Below are 20,637 nucleotides of genomic sequence, written 5' to 3' on the forward strand. Positions count from 1 at the left end.
TGCATGAGCCCAAGTCTCAGGAATGCAATACAGTTTAGATTGCTCAATCTCATTAGCAAAGACATTTCTCGAGCAATTAAATCAAGCCTAAAGAAAACTACTGCTAAACACTACCAGAGTCAAATGAAGGATAAGAATAAGAAAGAAAACAAAATTTCAAAACCTGCGAAGTAATAAAAGATTATTCTTTATTTCTGCATTGAAAAGGGCCAGTCCCCAAATATTGTACTATTTTTATGTACCAGAGGCTATGCATTGGGATGGTAGATGGGGTATATGAGTCACTAATACATGTGTGATTACACCAAGGCTCAATTGCATACTTATGTACTTTTTGAGTATAGATTATCCACACATTTTTAGTTGTAGATAGACACAACACTTTTATATTATTTATTTATATTTAGGTGGTGCTGACGATCAAACCCAGTACCTCACACATGCAAAGCAAGCACTCTACTACTAAGCTACAATCCCAGCCCTTATCCACACATTTCATATAACAAATACTTGTTCAAGGTTTTTACCATAAGTTTCTTACTCCTCAAGGGCAATGCTTCATCAAATGTCCACAATGAATGTGGTAGATCGAATACTCCAAATAGCCATGACAAATGTATCATATTCATAATTCTCTTCTTACAGCTGAACTTTAATATGGAGAGCGTGAGTCTATGACTTTCCTTTGAGAGTGGACATGATGCAACTATATGGTGGTAGTGATATGTAAATTCCAAGGCTAGGTCATAAAAGGGCAGGTGAGGAAGCTTTGTGTTTGCTAGATACTCTTGTAGGCTTCAGCAACCCTGTCCATAGTGTGAACCTGTGGCCATCATGGTGGGAGAAAGCCCAAACTAACCCATGTGGGGAGACCATCAGGAAAAGCTCTGAAAAAGAGTTCCTGGTCAACCTCCAGCTTCTTCAACATCCTTCACCCTTCTCTTTCAGCTGAAGCCAATATCTATCTGCAGTCACATGAGAGACCCTGCAAAGACTTCCCCAAATTCCTGACCCACAAATGCCATCGGAGATCATAAATATGCATTCCCTTATTTTAAGCTATGAAATTTTGGAGTGGTTAATTATACATCACTAAATAATCAGAGAACTTAACCAGTTTATTTAATCAAATAACTTATTAATTTGCTTAATGAGAAACAATGAATTGATATGTTAACACACACAAAAAAAATCATGAATAATGTAGACTCTACAACATCAGGTCATTTCTCTAAACTTTGATTGAAATTTGATTTTCTTTAATTTTCTAATATTGCTCCACTATGCCACTATAAGAGGAATAGGACTTCTTTTTTGAATTTTTTTCCATATCATTTTCCTTCCCTTCTTCAACTACATGAATTCGTTTCATCCTTCAGGCCTCAACTCAAGTTCCTGATCTTCTAAGCCCTGTGAGGACTCCTCCTTGATTTCTCCATACTTCTGACTACAGCATTTACTTATCATTTAGATGTAGTGTGTGTGTGTGTGTTCACAAGTTCTCTTTAAACTTGCCAATGTCAAGAACCACATTTTATACTTTTTATACCTTTATATCCCATTAAACTACAGCATAGCATTTTATATAATTCCATGAGTAATTTATTGGATATACCATTTTGATAGCCAATTTCTTATTTCAACTATCATAATGTATGTTTACTAATCAATGCACTTGATCTAGTCATATTGAGAAGACAGATTACTGTGCTTAGAGCAGCATATTCATACAGTCAAAATTATCTACTACAAAATTACAATTTAAGTAATATTGATTGTTATTTTGAAGAAAAATTATTTGGTGTCTCGGTAACTGAAAAAGTTGAATTTTTCATATATATTTAAATAATCATCACAAAGAGAACACAACATAATTCACAATTATAGTTACAGTCCAATATACAAAATTGATTAAGAAATCAATCTTCAATTGAGGCTATAATCATGGTTCCTCTTATTAAAGGATCTTACTACTAAAATAATTCTTATCTCCAAAGAATTTACCTCATTTTGGTTGTGAATGACATAGGGATTAAGATTTTATTCAGATCAGTCACAAAAAAAGATAAAGCTCATTATTTTCATTTAAATCAATACATAAAATTCTTTCATTATTTTTGCATGTGACTTTCTTGACCAATTAAGCTACTTAAAGCAATTGTATTGGGTGGGGGGTTGTATAAGACACCACCTGTGTTCACTCTCTTACTGTAACAAAAATACCTGACAAGAACAACTTAGAGGAGGAAAGATTCATTTTGGCTCAGGATTTCAGAGAATCCAATCCATGATCCACTAGTTCTAAGGCAAAAACATCATGGTGGAAGGGCATGGTGAGGGAGAGCTTCTTAGCTCATGGCACCTGGGAATCAGAGAGAAATAGAAGAAGGGGCCTCACACAGATAAGACCACACAACCTCCAATGACTTACTTCCTGCTGTCCACCTGCCTGCAATTACCACCCAGTGGTCCACTTAGATTATTAATCCATCAAATGGGTTAATCCACTGATGAAGCTACAGCCTTAACAATCCAATCTCTAAACAGTGCTATACTGCCTAACAACATGAGATTGGAGGGGGTAATTCCAGATCCAAACCATAACATACCTCAAATCAAAGTCAATAAGAACAACCATTCCATCTCAGTATTTGCTGACCTATAGGCAAAAGTGTCAGTTGATAAACTGGGTTTGTTATTTTTCAACTAACTGAATTTATATAGTTCGGCTCATTCTAAGATAGACTCATAAAGCCAGTTTGAGAAAGTCAGCTGACATGCTCAGGATATTGACTTGGTGCCCAGGAGAGCAGAAGCAACTTCTGGAAAGACCTACCCTTGTGATCAGAGCCACCCACCCAAGACCCCCTAGTATGAACTGAGAGTGATCCTGAGGCGGAAAGATGACCCCAGCTCCCAGGTGGAAAACAAAAGTCAGTGACTTAGAGAATGGAAGGTCCATGGGGCAAAGGCTTAGTCACACTGTGTCAACAAACTAGCAGCCAAAAACAAAGTCATATGAGCAAATAAAAGAGGAAATAAGCAGTAAAAGAAAATTATAACAGCTCCACCAGTTTGGTCTTTTTCTTCCATGGAATCCATTTAATTAGGGTAGTTACCATAACTATTTATAGATCATGTTTCAAAAGATTGTGTGAGTTTACACATACACATACAAATAAGTACACAGTTATAAGTGCTTAGAATAAATATAAAGCCAAAAATGAGAAACAGGATTGATACTTTCATCTCCTGTTTACAGTCTTCATTAATTAGAGTCTTGGCAGTGATGTTGAAATCAAGTCACATGACCACCCAGGACTAGAAATAATGTAAATGATCTTTTACCTTTCCATGAATTTATCAAGCATTAACTCATAATCCCCAATCCTATGCTGTGTTCACAGAAGACCTCAGAGTTGCATCAAAGGTCAAAACAGAAGCAAATCTTTGAGCTTTATCAAATGTTCAATAAGATGGGCTAAAATATATATAAACTGTCATACAAAATCTGCCATGGTGGCTCTCACTTTTCAAATCCCTCTAAATGGAAGAATTGTTGGATTGCAAAGTGGTATTTAAGTGTTTACTGCTTACCATCCAGAAAAGGGCCTTATTAGAATTCCTATTGTGATCAGAAAAATTACTCCAGAAAATTTAAACCGAACTAAATTTAATTGAATCTAATCAAATTGAACCCTATGAAGATACCAACAAGAATTGTTGAAAAAAAAAACACAATACAACTGCTCCCCAGAAAATAAGTTCAGGTTTTAATGTCAATATAGAAAGATTATTCAAAGCCAGCAGCAAATCATCATGTACAACATGTAAGAAAGAGGCAACAGAAATATTGTCCACCCAAAAATATGTCCTTTGAAAATTATCTTAAATTCTATGATGAAAATATCAGTTGAGACTCTTTCAATTCCAAGTCCAAAGATTCCTCAAATCAACCAATATCAAGCTCCAATTTCAATCCTCCAAAAATCAGGATGGAGACCAGTAGCTTACAGGTCACCATAACTGGGAAAGCTAGTCTTCTGACTCACATACCCATCCCTCGCACTTCCCACATAAGGAAGAAGTTGTGTGAATAACACACACACACACACACACACACACACACACACACACACAAACACACATCACTGGCTAGTAGTTAAATCCAATTGACTTTAAAAGAGTGACATTGGAAGAGCCTCTCTTGGCTCTTCTGTGTACTAACTTTTTTTGTACTGCATTGGAGCTTCTTCCAACAGAGCCAAAACTGATTGCCTGGGGACTTTATTCTCACTATTACCTGCTTTAGTCATCCCAGCAGAAAGAACAATTATCTTCCTCCATCTCCTGATTGATTCCAAGAAAGGACTTTGGTCTTATATATGACTCAAGACCAGAAACCTTGAACTAATCTCTATTGCTAAGGAGATGAAGCACCCAAAGTTAACCCGCCTGGCTGGCTCACATAATCACTGAGTGGGAAAAGTTCAACTTCCCAAAAAGAGGAGATTAAAAAAACACACACACACATTCTCACAATTAGTCATTATATGCTTTTGAAATAATTATTAATCCTCCTCTTAGATTTTCTCTTTTAAGATAAATAATTCTGAAAAGTATATAATTTAGCAATCATTAGTATTAATGAATTTGTTAAATACTTTAACAGTGGGTAGGAATTAGGGAAATATGACAATATTAAGCATTAATAATTGAAACAAATTAAATAGACCAAGAATGGGAGGAGGAGCAAAGCCAAGATAAACTTTATCTTTGGTTTTTTAACAGCCTTGCCCTCAGGCATAATTTTGTCCTTCAACTTGGGGAAGATAATCCAAAGAAGCAGATTTCAACAGTATAAATGATAAATTGCAACTCTTTCAACACCAAAATAAACAAAGAAGTGTCAAGACATGTAGATTAAAAAGAATATAAAGAAAAAAAACCTCAAACTGACATGTTCAGAGGTTGCACAAATCCAAGACATCTAAAATTCTGTCTTAATATTAAACCTTTCTGATCATCCAAAAATGACAAAGCTAATTATTTTTTTAACCTTTTTCCCTCAAGGTTACCTGCAATTCCTATTTAGAATCAAGGGGCAATTAATTTGCCTAGTAAGTACAGCACAGCATAGTGACTACTTTTAATTGGGTTCTCCAATTTCTTTCCTAGCAAGGAACTTGCAAATGAATGAGTGAATGTCAACTTTCCTGACAAATCCTGGAAGTGGGTTTACAGAGCGGCTTCTAGTGCAAAACTACATTTAAGTCAATCTTCCAAACAATTGTTTTTTTTATTTTTTATTTTTTTTATTTGTTGTTTTTAGTTATACCTGACAGTAGTATGTATTTTAACATATTGTACATTCATGGAGTATAACTTCCCATTGTTAAGGTTGTACATGATGCGGAGTTACGCTGGTTGAGTATTCATATATGAACATAGGAATGTTATGTCCAATTCCTTCTACTGTCTTTCCCTTTCCCATTCCTCTCTCTCCCTGCCCCCACTCCCCCTGTCTAATCTGGTGAACCTCCACTCCCTCACCTCCCTGCTTATTGTGAGTCAGCATCCTCATATTAAAAAGAACACTTCAGTCTTTGGTTTTGGGGGAATTGACTTATTTCACTTAGCATGATAGTCTCCAGTTCTATCCATTTACCCTTAAATGCCATAATTTCATTATTCTTTATGGCTGAGTAATATTTCATTGTGTGTATATATCAATTTAAAAAAAAATCTCCCAGGGTCAGGTTTATAGCTCAGTGGTAGAGTGCTTGCCTAGTATGTGTGAGGCACTGGGTTTGATCCCTGGCACCACGTAAAAAATAAACAAATAAAGGTATTGTGCCCATCTATAACGTGTATGTGTGTGTGTGTGCATATGTATAAATCTCTCATGAATCATTTTACAGCCTATTCAAAATTCATAAGCTGAAAGATACATTTAAAAGAAATACTAACAAACACCTATACAATCAGGATGTCTGGGAGAACAGTAAACAAGTATGGATAGAACTTCTTTGTAGTGGAAAACTGGGTTTTGGAATAAGGCAGGACTGAATTTTAATCTCACTTTCACTGAACATTAGTTGTACAATGTTGAGCCATATACTTAATCTATTTTTTGGTCGATTAACGAATAGAGTTAAAATCCGTTCTCAGAAGAATTTCATGAATAATACATTAAATACAATAACATGTAAAACCGTATCACATGTAGTAGGTGCACATGAAATGGAACTGTATTGCTATGCATAGTTTGTTAGGATTGTCCAAAACATCTCCCTTGGACTTCAGTGGGTTTGAGGGGAGACCAGAAATAGTGGGGAAATCAACTTGCATAATCCAACAGGGACCCCAAAATACAATTCCTATCACTAAATGTGATGCCCAGATGGAGAATTTTTTTTCGTATGAGTTGGAAAATAATTTGGATCAGTAAGAGTTTTTGTTTTCCCTATTTTTCATGTGGGGACTGAACCCAGGGCCTCAAGATCGAGCAGAAATCTTCTTATGAATCTCACTCACCACTAACTGCCTTCTCATCTACTTTTTCTTGTGGCCACTCTCTGTTGTTTTGAGAAAGATGGTTTCTGAATGTGTATAGTAGAGTTCACTAAGACTTGCCTTCTTTGAAAGCAGTGTCTACCTACTACAAAGGACAAACCACTTCTAGAATATTTAAAACAAAAATCCTTTAGCCATAACCAGGACATACCATTCTATTCGGCATTAAAAGAAATGGCTTAATGACAGCCAGGGTTCCGTAACACTTCTAATGACTTTAATGATGATGCAAAGTATGGTTCCATTTGCTCTTTTACAATTATATCCACCAGTCTAATAGCAGAGTGACTAGGAAACATTTAAAACTAATTATTGGTACTTATGTTTAAGACTTAGAATCATACTTTTGAAGGCATTCAGAACTATGGATCATGGCTCAGACAATATTTTACTCCCTGTTAAACAGGACTACCACTGTATCCTAATATTTTTTCAGAGCAGTAAAAACACACACACACTTAAGCAGATCCCTGCAATTAAACAACCATCATATTTAATTTTGCCAACTCTGGGGCTCTAATACATTTATCTCTATTTTCTCCCCTTGTCCTCTAAAACGTTTCTTAAAAGTTCTTATTTGATTTAATATGTGAAAGCTGCAGAGGCCTCCAGCACACACAGTTTTCAATAGTGCAATTATGTAGGGTGTAGATTTTAACTACAGTGGTGAAGAAAGGTAGTCAAATTGATAGTTTAATCTCCAGTATTTTAGAATTTGAGAAAAACGATGCTCGGGCAATTAGGTTTCTCCCCACCCCCAAGCCCAAGGTCAGTTTGACACTCTGAATGGTTAAATCATCCTTGGCAAAGAGTCTGAACTTGGCAGAAGCTTCATAATGAGAAATCCAGATGACTGGTATCATTTGTAATGTGAGTGCCCTGCACTTAATCTAGCACTGGTTTGTTTTTGTAAGAAATAGCAATGACTTAAAAGAAGTCATTAGGGATGTTTAAGATTTTAACTGCTTTGACACTAGATGTGGTCTTCACCTTTAATGGCACATTTTAGCATTAAACTATACACATAAATAAGCAGTGTAGGACTTCTCAGTTCACTTCTGCTGTAGAGTACCAAAAGGATTCCATCGGCTTCTTGCTCTGCTTATGAAAAATGCAGAGCTTTCTCTAAAAAAAAAAGTAAGCTGGATATTTCATTGCAGAAGGCCAAGCATGGAGGCTCACAATACCTGATCTCTTTTGAATTTTCAACAAATCACTTAAATATAAGCTCCAGAAATAGTGCAGCTTTCCATGGACTACAATAAATATCAGATGGAGATTTCAGGATCTTGGGATCAACTAATTTTTCTGCTGGTAATTTAGCCAATCCAGACTAAAAATTATACTGCAAGAACTCTCATAACTAGTCTTTATGTAACAATGCACTGGATTTACCCAGATCTGTGTGATCTAAAGCTCGAGTTTTTACATATCATACTTGTTTCCTTAAGTACTTTTCAGCTCATGGGGGAAAATAACAGGCAAACTGGTATTTTTTAGTTGATCAAAATAGGAAAATTCTCCAATCAATTCAAACAAAATAGACACCTCAGTAATTCCAAGTAGACCCAGTTTTAATTAAATTCCTTCACTCTCCTTGTTTTTACATTCTTTCTCAACAAGAAATATATAACAAACTATACAAAGTGGTAAAAGTGTTGTGGTATATTAGCTACCTTTCACAAAAGAATATGACTTTGGTTTTTCATTTTCTTTTAGGAGTCTTAGTCTTAACTTTGTACTATAAAGAAAGGAAGAAAAACCCTTTTCCACTAATCTCTGAGTTCAATACATGAGGGCCATAAACTGATAAGTGACAAATTATAAGAAAAGTTTTCTTGATAATATTTTTATACACAAGCCATAGACCTCACCAAAACACAGGGAGACTCAGAGCATATATACCATTTTAACAAAGCACTATGGAATGAGGGAAAGTGACTAGATAAAGGAAGGAGGGTGTTCAACTTCTAGAGTTGGTAAATAGTGATGTAAGGAGCATCTGCCATAGACATACTGGCACAGGCTAGGACTCACTCAGTTGCTGGCCATAAGGAGCAGCAGCCATTGAACTGCTTAGTCATGTCTGCTTGCAGTTGATAAGGAGCTGTAAGGGGCACTAGCCATAGGCATGCTTAGCAATGATAGGTTACAGTTTATAGGAAGCACAGCTCCATGGACATGCACAAAGAACATGCCCAGCTGCAATTACATCACCTCACTGGACATAACCAATGAACACTGACTTTCATTGGGTGTAACCACTCACCAGTGTATACCACCAACTTGAAACAGTATTTAAATCTCTGGTCCTGCCACATTGAGGATTTTTGCTCCAAGGACATCGTTGAGACTGGCTGCCTTGCTGTCTGTCCCTGGACTGACTCTACCATTCCTTGACCTCCAGCCATCTGCTGGAGAGAACCGCCAGACAAAGAAAATGTCTGCTCTTTGGCAAAGAGAAGTCACGTGGCATTGGAGGTATTTGGGGGCTTGTGATTGCCCTAGGATTGTGTGATTGGCTTATTGTGTTTAATTGGTGTGCAAGAAATGCTAGTTGGGTTGCTCCCACACACATAACATTTTTTGCATTAATTTGTATGTTTGATGATTGGTGTGATCGAATATACACTTGCATTTAAAGACAATCCACCTCCAAATAATTATTAATAGTGCCACTTGAGACAAGTGGAAAGATTTACATGGGGAAACCAATGGAAGATAAGGATTATTTTGTGTGTGTGTATGTGTGTGAACTTCTCTTGGTGCCGACTTTCTCTCTTCTTCATGGCCATAAAACTCCCATTAGAAAGAGGACAGTTTTCATTTCTCAGACATTTCTTTTAGTCAGATAAGGGATGCCCAAGAAGGTTTATTTTTTAATCTGTTGGTTTTAATTGCCTTTCACTAAAAATAAGCCATATGGCAAAGTGAAATATTTGGGGACTAATATGCTCTGATTGATAGACTGTGAGATGAATAAGAAAAATGCAGTTTGAGATGAGATGACTTGGCATTTTTTTAATTGACAAGATCTAGTGAGGATAAGTACAATACTGCCTTTAAGCAAATTAAAACATTAGAGTGTTTCTGAAGAGCCTGTGCATTGATACATCACATCACCATAATATACTGCTTTCTCCCACTGTACTCTGACTCACCTGTAATAAGTCAAACTGAGTCAAACTCTAACCTGTGCCCAAAGGAATGCATTCTATGATCAATGCCAACCCAATGCAAATAGCAAGATCAGAAAGAAAACTGCTGATAGAGTGTAAAAATGAGAAGCTGAGGTGTGGCACACTTACAAAAGGTCATCAGTGCTTCCCGAAATTCCACTCAGAAATTTGGGGAAGGATGGGATGTGGTGCTCCACCACATTTGAAATTTTCCTTTGGGTTGCCTTGTCAAACAGGTTTCATCAAGATTGTGTTTACCTAGCAAATAAGTTTGGAGGAGGAAAAAAAATTGAACCAGTCAGGCATTGGTTATTCCATTATCCAATTAGTTTGACCTTTCACTAATTAATGCAGATTGAGAATCCCTAACCCAAAATCCAAACCATGAAATGCTCCAAAATTTCAAACTTTTTGAGTGCCAACATGGTGTAAGAAATGAAAAATTGCACATCTGGCCTCATGTAGCATGTTGTAGTCACAACACAGGCACACTAAGAATAACTTATAAAATTACCTCCAGGATATATATAAAGCATAATAAATTTCTTGCTTAGACTTGGGTCACATTCCCAATGTATCTCATTATGCATATGCAAAATTTTTTAAAAACCCAAAAATCTGTTACTAAGCATTTCATGGAAGGGATATTCAACCTATAATCCCAAATGGACCCATAAGTGCCCATCAAAAAGAACATGTCTATAGTGATGCTCTAGTTTCTTAAAATTATGAAGGAGAAAATTTCCAGACTGAGTTTCAGGAGAAAATGCAGACTCAAAAAGCATCACAAGCAGGTAGTTGGCAGGTTACTTTGGCTTTCTTAATCAGGAGCAATGAATTTTGAAAATGAGGACCAATGTGATTCTTCAACCAAAATATCCCCTGAATCAAGGATGCTCTTTCATGAAAGAGTAAGGAAACATTTTCAAAGTACTGGCAACCCATCAGAGAGGAAAAATTAGCTGCAATGTCCTGTTATACAGGCATTCCCAGATCTATTTATATTCCACAATGACAGAAAATGCATCTGTCCAGTGTTGGAAAGACACTAGAGGACTTAATTATCTGAATCCCCTCTGCAGTGGTTGGATAAGAAGGGCGTATCCTCACATTTCTCATGCCTGAACTCCAACCAAGACCTGGTCAGAAGGCTGTAGGTCTGTTCAGGGAGCCAACAGGAAGTTTTCCTCAACTTGAGCCAGCTGGATAGGGATGAAGCTTGCTTCAGCTGGAAGTCATTTGTGCTTTTCCTCAGACTAATCGGAATCAGTGGCTTAGGAGAGCACACACCAAAGGTGATCTTGCTTACTCTGATCTGGTCTAGGTGCTGAAATTCAGCTGCTAAAATATTTAAGGGAAGTACCTGGAGTTGTCTGGTTTGCTTTGATGAAGAGCAGGATAAGAAAGTACTGCTCATAGAATGGAAAAATGAGAAGTTGAGGTGTGGCACATTTACAAAAGGTCATCAGTGCTTTCCAAAATTCCACTCAGAAATTTGGGTAAGGATGGGTGGGGGCTCCACCACATCTGAAATTTTCCTTTGGGTTACCTTGTCAAACACAGCAAATAAGTTTGGAAGAGGAAAATAAATTTGAATCAGGCAGGCAACTAGTTATTCCAAATCCAAGCAGAAACATCAAGTCATGAAAAGTCTAGAAAGTAGCAGCTATTCAAAAAGCAGCAAATCATCTTTTAAAAATGTGTTTTTGTGTGAGGACCCTTGTCTTGCTTGGTTACTGTCTCTCTTAGGAATGAATGTCCTTCAATGTGTTTAAGTTGTCATTTAGTAACTTGCTGTTTGCACTTTTCCAGAGGCCAGAAGAGGAAGGAATGGCTAGCCATAACCCATCCTTGGAAATTCTATCACTGGTAGTTCTATCTAACAGCCTTACCACATGAAGACTTGCTCAGCCTCCTGGCAGAAGGTAATCTAATGTTGATTTTTACCAAAAAGAATAAATGCTTTGGTCTAGTGAGTTTACCTGTGAGCATTTACATATGCTAATACTGATCACCCCAGAGCAGAGATGTGCCAAGTTCACAGTGTGAACATCACTTCAGAGAGCAGCAGGATTGCCCATAAAGGTCACTGACCTGGGAGGTACAAGTGACAAAAGTACAGACTTATACAAAACACCCTCTCCCTAATCCGAGAGAATAGCATCCTTAAGTTTACAAAAACCTTTGTAAATGTACAAGAAATTCTACACACTATAATACTGACTCAAAACAATACTTTGTTATTGTGTTTAATATATTATAGGTTATCAACTGTATGTTAGGTAAAATACACCTACCACTGATGAGTTTCAGGAAGGAGAAACACAGACGCCAGATCAACGATGGAAAAAGAGTTCTATAACTGAGATATGAACAGGAGTAAAAGAAGATAGCCAAAAAATAATCTGGAACAAATAAAGGTTTACCTTTGTTGTCTTTAAAATTTTGCATGACTTCAAATACTCTGTGTTACTCACTGAAAATAAACAATCTAATTCTGTCTTTGCTAAGCTAGGTTTCTGAGTGTGTTCTGTGAGGTCATGTGTTGGGTGAGGGCAAGGCTCAGGCCCAGGAACCAAGGTTTGAGGATCTAGGAATTTAAAGAAGATGGAGGTAGCCATAGCCATTGGCCAGCCCCTTGAGCCATTTCCACAGTCCCTTTTTATAGACAGTTCAAACAAGGCACACTGCCAACAGGTTATATAAGGGGCAGGGGTGGGGGAGCGCATGTTCATTGTCCATGTTTATGACCTTGGTCATACATGCTGAATCAGAATGTGTAAGGCCTTGACTAATCCCTGCTCTGGCTACACACAAAATTACATAACATAAAACACAGTCTAGGGGAAGTCTTGGCGAGGGAGTCTACAACTATGTTGGGCTTGCCCTAACACTGTGACAGACCCCTCTAACCAAATTCTTTCCTGAGTCCCTTCTCTTACCCATGGTCCAGGCGAAGAAGCTCTGGAGTTTCTTTTATAATACATCCTGAGACATGCAACGTCTGCGTAGGAATTTAGTGAGATGGGTCACCTTGGCCAAACGCTCGAAATTGCCGCTATGGCTGGAAGAAGGTGGAAGAGGAAGACAGTGAAGAAGGATGGGCCAGGACAGACAAACAGGTGGGGGGAAAGAAGGACTGGGAAAGAGAAAAAAGGGAAGATGACAGAGAAGGAGGAAGAAAAGGAGGAGGAGGAAGGGGAGTGGAGAGAAAACAAATAAAAGGTGAAGGAAGAAGAGAGGGAGAGAGGAAGAGGAGGAGGAAGGAAGAGGAGGAGGAGGACCAGGAGGAGGACACAAATGGGGAGAGGGTGATGATTAACTCTAGACTTTAAAAAACAATAAAAAACTGTGCCCTCTCCCTACTCCTCTGGCATTTTACTGCCTTAGGAATTCTCCCCCCACCCCAAGAACTTTCTCTGGTCCTTTACTTTTCCTCCTACTTCTTTATGGATCTTCTCATGAATTCCACAAAGGTTTCAACCACCACTTGTAGGCTAATGGTTTCCAAACATTTCTGTCAGTCTCTACCACATACCCTAAAATATTATGCGAGTTCCCACCTTCACACTCCACGGGTACCACAACATCAACACACCTAGAAATTACCTCATTGCTTCTTCCCCTCCCCTTCTCACCTCCTCCTCAAGATTTTCTTGGGCACTCTGAGGGAATAACTTGGTATGACCTTGATACTATTGAAAGCTTCTTAACGAAATACTATTAAATAGACTATCGTTAGTCTTATTGACATTACAAACCTCAGTGTCAGCCCAACTCCCTTCTCTCCTCACCCTTCACATCAAATGTGTTTCAAATCATGTTCGTTAAATCCACCTCAAATGTATCTCAAATCCAACTTCTCTTTTCATTCCCATTCTTACTCGCAGAATTCAGCACACTTGAATATTTATTCAGGGACTACAGAGGCAGGATATTGTGGTTTGGGGCACAGGTATTAGATTTAGAATTTAAACCCTAACTTGGCTGCCTACTAACTGGATAACCTTGGCGAAAATGTTTAATCTACTTACATCTATACCATCTCAAGGGGTTGGTTATTTGGAGCAATATTTCTAATGATTCAGATGTTCTTAGGGTTTTTTTTTTTTTTTGCCTCACACATAATGAGCCTTTAATAAATGGTCGCTCCTTACTAAAAAGTGACGCTGACACAAATTTCTTCCAACTTCCAACTCCAAAAATTATGGTGTATTTATAAAAATAAAATGTCAATGTCAATATTCTAATAAAAAGTCCTATCTATTACTTATAGCAAAATTTGTGAATAATGCGACTGCTGAAATTTTGGACTAGAGAAGTATTTGCTCTGGACTCTTTTCTTGCACATTTTAGGGTATTTAGCAGCATCTCTGGCCTCTGCTCACTAAATACTAATAGTATCTCCTTCTCTGTAACAATTCAGAGTGTCTTCAGAAATTGTCTAATACCCCACAGGAGACCAAAAGAAATCACCCCCAAATGAGAACCATTGACCATTGTTCAAATTTTTAGTGTGTGTTGTAAGATCCTTCACAAGTTGAACCAGCATTAACTATCCTGCTTTATTTCGTACCATTCCATCCCATACCCACGGTCCTCCATTCTCATCTAGCCTGTCTCACAAGGTCAGGTCCTTTCACAAAGCTTTGCTCTTCAGTGAACTTGATGTTCCCCTTCTTATAATGTCCTTCTCCAAATTCTCCACCTAATAAACCTTTCCTGTTTGTTACATACCCAGCACAAATATCAACTCTCCCTGGGGGTTTTCTGGTCAGAGCTACTTTCACTTGATACCTGATGTATTCATTTTATGCAATTTGACTTCCTTAGTACATGCTGTGTCTGTTCACCTACTTGTTTTGCTGGCCTTACTAGACTGTGAACTTCTGTAAAACAGGAATTAAAATCTATTCATCGTTATCCAGCCATAGTTAATAGTGTGACCTCTAGCACACCACAGGTGTTCAATAAGCACTTTTAGATAAATTGTACTCTCATGGGTCCTCCTATTTATTGAGTCCCCTTTGAGGGTAAATATTTCATCACACATAATATTTTCAGTTTTTCTTTACCTACTGAAATAGTTTCATCTTAATTGTTCTTTGGTCAGAACCCTTTGTAGATAGTTAAACAAATAATTGAATCCACTATTGGGCAGTATGTGTTAATGATATAGCACATTCCCCTCCAACAAGTCATTTTCCAGGGAAGGAGGCTGTGGTTACGCACACAAGCTCCCTCAGTTTCTTTGTTTTCAAGTCTTTTTTTTTTTTAATTGGTAAGCTCATGATATTGATGGGGTTAACTTCAAGTGTGATTTTAAGATTAGATGAGTTACTGATCCTGAAGCACATATAAGTACATACATAAGCAAATCCTTTAAAATTAACCTACAAACATTGACGGGAATTTGGAGGTAGGGCATATAAATCCGATGATCAATGTGTGTCTTTTTTTAATGTATTTTAATTGACAAATAATTGTATGTATTTATGGTGTACAACATGCTGTTTTGAATTATATATATAGTGGGATGACAAATCAAGTTAATTAACATGTATTACTCACTTGTGAGAATAAGTCTACTCTCAGCAATTTTCAAGTGTATGATGCTTTGGTATTAAGTGTAGTCACCATGTTCTACAATAGATCCCTTGAACTTTTCTTATCTAATCAAATTTGGTGTCCTTTGACATCCACCCAATCTCTTCCCCCACCACCTTAGCCCTTGTTAACTGCCATTCTACGCTCTACTTCTATGGCTTCAAGCTTTTAGAATCCACATATAAACGAGTTCCTGCAGTTTTTATCTTTCTATTCCTGGCTTACTCTACTTGCCATATTAATGTTTTCTAGATTCAAACACATTGTTGTAAATAACAGAATATGTACTGCTGAATAGTGTTTCATTATATATATAAACACCACATTCTCTTTAGTCATTAATTGGTGGATTTCATAACTTAGCTATTGTGGATAATACTGAAATGATTATGGAAGTATAGTTATCTCTTTGATATACCGATTTCAATTCTTTAAGTTATATACCCAGTAGTGAAGTTGCTAGGTACTGTAGCAGGATTTTTTTTTTTAATTTTTTAAGGAACATCCTGTTTTCCATAATAGCTGTACTAATTTACACTCCCATCAATGGTGTACATGGGTTCCCTTTCCTTCATACACTAACATTACCTTTTTTAACAAGTATGAAGTTATATCTCATTATGATTTTAGTTTGCATTTCCCTGATGATTAGTGTTAACCAGCAATTTTCCATATACCTATTTCCTATTGGTATGTCTTCTTTAAGAAATATCTATTTAGGTCCTTTATTCAATTTTAATTGTGCTGTTTTCTTCTATTGACTTTGATTTCTTCAGATATTTTGCATATGAACTCCCTATCAGATGTAATGATTTACAGACAATTTTCCCGTTCCGTAGAGTATCCCTTTACTCTGTTCACTGTTTCATTTACTATACAAAATCTTTTTAGTTTGATACAATCCCATTTTTATATTTTTGTTTTGTTGTCTATTCTTTTGGGGTCATGTACAAAACCAGACAAATGTTATAGATTTTTTTCCCCTGTTTTTTTCTGTTTTTACCCCAGTTGCGGGCAGGTCTTAAATCTTCAATCTACTTTGTTTTCTGTATATGTTGTGAGATAATAGCATGATTTCATTCTTGTAGATGTGTATATTCAAATTTCCCAACTTACATCTGCCTTATTTCTACCAGTTCTGTTATTTCAGGAAAAAAACCATATTCACAAGGAATTTGATATACAACTTATTACAGTATACAGCTTATTCTAAGTGCATTGCATATTGTCCCTGAAAGTATTGCCTCCTACAAGGTCTTTACTTCCCAAATATCCTTTATTTCATCAATCTGGAGAGAGTTTTGGTTTTTGCTAAGACAATCAAAAAGTATCTGGACGTGCTTTGGTGGATCCAGATTTTCAGAGGGCTCAGTGACTGCTTTAGAAAAATGACCTGGTGCAGTATATCAATTACCATTCAGTAAGTCCCACAGTGTTATTGCTGCAGGAAGCAAAGTGGCCCAAACAGGAGGGCTTAATCAGGAATCAACATGTGGGGCTAGATGAGGCCTATAAATATCTGCATTCCTTATATAAGTCACTTTCTTCTGTGCACCAGTTTTGTCCTTTTGCAAATGGGAATAATAATATCTTCCCTGTTTGTTGGCTATGCTTTTTAAAATCAAATAAGATACCATATGTTCTAGCAGTTTTAACTTTTAAATGTTAACCTGACTCTTAATTCTGAAACAGCCTTGCAGAAGAGCAGTGAATCAGCTATAATGCTTTTTGATTTATTTTTCACCAGAAAATAAATCACACAACATTATAGCAACATCAGCAGTACTGTGTGACTTTATTTTCTCAATATATAAATCTGCCATGTATATTATGGGCCTTTGTGTGACTGGCACTGTACTAAGCAGTGGAAGCACACAAAAAAAGAGAAGTTACCTCAAGGAACCTGTTTGTAGACAGAAAAAAAAATGCGATAATTACATTGGGCTATTAGGAAATATAGCAGAAATGATGCAGAATATACAACTGAAACAAAGAAATTAGGGTCCAACATGCTGACTTAATCCATCCTTGGGAGTACTTTTTAATGTTTATACTAGTAACTTCAGAGAGTCCATTTGCATATATTTTAATGCTGTCTTCATGGAACTGGAAGAAAATATGCTGAAGTTTCCATTAGGTTCTGAAAACAGACATTTGGAAGACACCCTAGTGGTCAATATTGACCACATCAGAGTTCATGTAGCAGTTTCCTTTTAAACGTTATCCCTTTAAAAATCAAATTGGGTGGCTCTATGTAGACTTCAAAGGTTTCAGATTTCTGATTTACTTACTGAACATTTACTATGTTCCAGAAATAAAATTGAATTTTTTCACTGTATTATCACATTTAAAACCTAAATAAAGATGGAGGTAGCTTTAACTTAATTCCATTATAAGCTTCTGTTCCCCATCATGAAGCCATTTCTATATCCTGGCTCACCGCCCACACTCACACTACTCTGCAGGGATTCTGTTGAAGAAATCTGTTCTTACCAAATTATACCAAATAATTTAGCTGCCAGCCTGTGAATAAGATAATGTGTGTTGGGTAATGATTTTTTTAAAAAAATAACTATATTTTGGATAGCCACATGATATTAATTTTTCCTAATAAAAATTTCATGCTCTTCAAAGTCTTCTGTTAGTTTGTTCAGCAACTTTGTAACTAGAAGAAGGGAATTTGTTGGTGTATTAGTTTCCTCAGGCTTCCATGTCAAACTACCACAAAATGAGTAGCTTCAAGAACAGAAATGTCATGTTCCACAGTTCTGGAGACTAGACGTCCAAGATCAAAGAGTCATCGTGTTTGGTTTCTTCTGAGGGCTATGAAGGAGAATCTGATCCATGTCTCTCCCCCGGCTTCTGATGGCTGGCTGTTAATTCTTGGCATTCCTTGGTTTGTAGAAGTATCACTCTGGTCTCTGTTTTCATCTCTTCATCTTCATATAGCATTCTCCATGTGTTTGTGCATATGTGTGTATGTGTATGTGTGGGTCCAAATTTCCCTATTATAGGAGTACAACAATCATATTGAATTAGGGCCCACTCCACTAACTTAATTTTAATTTGATTACCTCTATAAAGACTATTTCCAAATACAGAAACATTCTGAAGTACTAGAGGTTAGAACTTTAACACGGATTTGGGGAAGACACAATTCAACCTTAACAGTTGGTCAAAGAAATGATACTTTCTAAATATTTACCAAGGTTTGAAAACGTTTATTAACTTTTGTAAGAAAATATGTCATATTCAAATATAAACTTACTAATGGGTCACCCAGCATTTATTTTTTTGGTAACACCTTTTTCCCATGAAAAGGAAGACTTGCAAATGTAATGTGCACCCCAAATTAGAAATGGGTGACTTTAAAATAGACTAAATTGTATTTTTACACCTATTATCTTACTTTTTACTGGTACCATAGTTGGGACTATAGGTATATCAATATTTATTTGATGACATAGGCCCAAGGAAAATAAAAAAAAACATATCTACTATCACAGAATCTATTGGGGTGGGGATAAAATAAAAAGACAGATCTGTTTCTCCTTAAAACAAACAAAACACAGGAGGAAATTTTCTGCAAGCTATGGATGTGCACAAACAAATGTTCTGTCACTCAGTTAAATTGCACAATCCAGTTAAATTGTTGGACAATCCATTTGGTTTTGTCTTTATTTCTTCTGTACTCTGATCTGGGTAATTAGAAATTAGGAGTACCCTAAGCAGATGTCTTGTTGAAGATTTTGATGAAAGGAATTTCCCCTACACCAGAAGGAATTAGTTTCATAACAACAATGGAGCCCAAGCTCAATGACAAGATTTAGTGGATTCTGCATTCTTATGCAATAAAAACCCTTCCTTCTGATATGAAACTAATCTCTGTAATATGATGGCTCATCACAGGTCAGGTTATAAATATCCAAAACCAAAGTCCCTGGTTTTAACCACACAAGAAGGATCTGAACTGTGTTATCAGGCAACATGATGACACTTGTGAAATGGAAATTTCATGCAACAGGGTGGGAGATCTATGCATTTAGTAGTCATTTATGATATAGGTGTGACTTCATTCACAGGCAACTATACTTTCCATTCATGTTGACAATTCTCCACAAGTTTATAATGACATATTCTGTGCCTAACTCTCACTTTTCTCCTATATTTTCACCTATATGTTGACCATTGCCCAAAATTAACCCACGATTTGTTCTAATGCTATACTGAAAACTAAACTCTTCCATCTTCCCTCTAAGACCTACTTTCACCACTCCCTTGACACTGCTGGCTCTGAAATGTCATCTTTTTTATCTTTAAATTGATGACAGAAGCCCAAGGAAAATAAAAAAAAAAAATATTTTCCTATAATAAGATACATTTTTTTAACCTTAACTTCTATTTTGATCTCAATCTTCAAGAAATCTCCAAATACAACTGGAAATTATTTGTTATGGCTTGATATCATTCATATTTAGTGTCTATGTGTTAAAAGTCCATAGTCCCTGGTGCTACATGAAGTTGGTGAATCTTTAAGAGGGAGGACCTAATGGGAGGTCTTCCAGTCATTGAAGGCAGTCTACCATGAGGTAGTGCCTTACCACAAGCCTCAAAACACTAGGGCCAACAAGTCATGGCCTGAAATTTTCAAAACTGGGTGCCAAAATAAACCCTCTGTTTCTTTTAAAAGCTGATTATCTCAGGTGTTTGTTATGGTAATAGCAAGCTGACTAATGTATGTGCCTTCCTTTCCACTACTGTAGACAAGGCCTTACTTCATGATTGTATCACCTCATTCCTCAAAGAGCATAATGGTCCCTGTGGGCTGGGGTACAGAACAGGACCAGATTTCCCAAAACCCATCTAAAAATTACACCTCCACCAAACTCTTCTCCCAAGACAGTAGGCCATCCTCAGTTCTCTATTCCTCACTATACCCACAGATGAGCTTTTCTATTCTATAAGGTGGCCCTGTAGTCAGGCACAGCTTTTGTTTGGTCTCAAGTCCCCATAAGAGGTTTTCACTCCAAATGTGAGCTTTTCAGATGAGTGTAGCTCATGAGTTCATCTTAAGTCACTTCACAAAATAGCCATCTCCTGTTTTGCATAATATCACTTGGAACTCATAGCTTTTCCATAAGTTTAGCAAAATCTGAGTCTATAGAAGTATCATGTTCTTTTTTGTTATTATAGCATAGTGTGGTTTATAACAAAATATTTTCCTATAATATGATATATTTAATTTCTAGTTTTCAGTTTCTAGTTATGAAATCAA

The 20,637-nt window shown here is 36.7% G+C and overlaps 1 long non-coding RNA gene across 1 annotated transcript; it reads left to right on the forward strand.

Moving 5' to 3' along the window:
• The first annotated feature begins 8,902 nt into the window (after window positions 1-8,902).
• Window positions 8,903-12,259, forward strand: LOC125618565. Its single transcript, XR_007349904.1, has 3 exons — window positions 8,903-9,057; window positions 11,568-11,680; window positions 12,019-12,259. It is a non-coding gene; the product is annotated as an uncharacterized LOC125618565 (long non-coding RNA).
• Window positions 12,260-20,637: the final 8,378 nt, after the last annotated feature.

The sequence above is a fragment of the Marmota marmota genome, unplaced genomic scaffold (assembly GCF_001458135.2).
Source record: "Marmota marmota marmota unplaced genomic scaffold, marMar, whole genome shotgun sequence".
In the NCBI taxonomy this organism is placed as follows: Eukaryota; Metazoa; Chordata; class Mammalia; order Rodentia; family Sciuridae; genus Marmota; species Marmota marmota.